Source organism: Puntigrus tetrazona, chromosome 18 (genome assembly GCF_018831695.1).
Source record: "Puntigrus tetrazona isolate hp1 chromosome 18, ASM1883169v1, whole genome shotgun sequence".
NCBI classification, from domain to species: Eukaryota; Metazoa; Chordata; class Actinopteri; order Cypriniformes; family Cyprinidae; genus Puntigrus; species Puntigrus tetrazona.
In genome coordinates, this window is record NC_056716.1 from 16,252,815 (window position 1) to 16,254,408 (window position 1,594).

A 1,594-nucleotide genomic window follows, 5' to 3' on the forward strand; every position below is an offset into this window, starting at 1 on the left:
TCAACATCTGGGAGCAATAAAAATCACACTCACACATACAAGTACACACTAACATTTACACACACACACACACACACACACAGACACACACACACACACACACACACAGACACACTAACTTACTTACACAGACACACACACACACACACACACACACACACACACTGGTATTCCTAACTTGACGGGGACTCTCTATAAGCATGTTTTTTCTCCTGTACAAACTGTATTTTCTACTCTCCACCTAAACCTACTCCTCACACAACACTGCAAGCATTTTGAGTCGCGATAAAAAAAAATCTGTATTATTTATAAGCTTGTTTTCTCACGGGGACGAAAAAAATGTCCACACAAGGTCAAAATTGACTTGCATTTTTATACTCGTGGGGACATTTGGTCCTCATAACGTAGTGAATACCAGAACACACACACACTCTCTCTCTCTCTTTCACACACACAAACACACACACATACACAGAACGCATTAGCAGAGCTTGATTCATTATGGAATTCATGATCTCCTGCAGTTCATCAGCTGAATAAATCTCTGGGAATGTCTGTGTTCACTGCGCTCTCTATGCACCTCATTCCTGAACAAATCCAATTTAACAATCATTTACAAAAATGTGACTTCAGCTGAGTGTGAATCACACACACACACACACGCTTGACTCCATTAACCCTTTACAACCACCAGATCAGGGTCAAGTGCATGGACCACTCAAAGAACATTTGAAACACAATGGTAATTCAAAGTGCTACATATGAAATATAAAAACAAATAGTGACAAAGAAAAGATTTTGATAATGCATGCATGCATCATAAAAACAGTTATAAATGTAACAAATGCATGCAACATCAAAAATACAAAAAGGCATGCATCATAAGTATAAAAGCAGTCATACTTTTTTTTTTTTAAAGGCATGCAACATAACTATAAAAAGTCATAAAAACACAATGTTTTAAAAAAGCATTCATTATGAACAATTAAAAGAAAACATGCAGGAGTATAAAAGTATAAAATTTGTCAGAAAAGACATGCATGCTCCATAAGAATAATAAAGTTCTATGCCTTGTAATGCATGTATAAATGTTTCTCACTGTTTGAATAGACAGCTCCCAGAATATCTCTTCAACAGCTGACTAGCAGGTGAGTGTTTTTCTGAACCTGTTGCTGTGATTGTAATTCTCTACACCTGTGTGAATGTCTACACTTCATCGGATGAAGGGCTGCAGACTGTATAAAGTCTGTATAAACTTCAGGCACTTCAGCCTGATTTATACACGAGTCTGACCCAAAATGCAACAGGGGCTTGTCTTTAGTTGCTCCAGCAAACATTAGAGCCGATAAACACACCCGACGAGATCGTGCCTTCTACTCCGGCCAGGAGGACCAGGATGTGTCATAAAGGGATGTTTCCACTTGCTGTTTGCACATCAATATGATTTCCAACAAAACGAGCAGCAAACAAACAGAGAACGCTCTGTCCTGTTTCACAAACACTGAACTCCAGCACATCTGCAGCTAATAACATCCGAAGAACATCAGAGTCCAGAAACCAGGTCCTCAACACACACACACACACACACACACAC

At 39.0% G+C, this 1,594-nt stretch overlaps 1 protein-coding gene across 1 annotated transcript in view; it reads right to left on the minus strand.

Annotated features, from left to right (window-relative positions):
- LOC122362749 (fibrillin-1-like) overlaps positions 1-1,594 on the minus strand; it is a 9,067-nt gene that overhangs the window by 1,814 nt on the left and 5,659 nt on the right. The gene's annotated exons all lie outside the window — the stretch shown is intronic.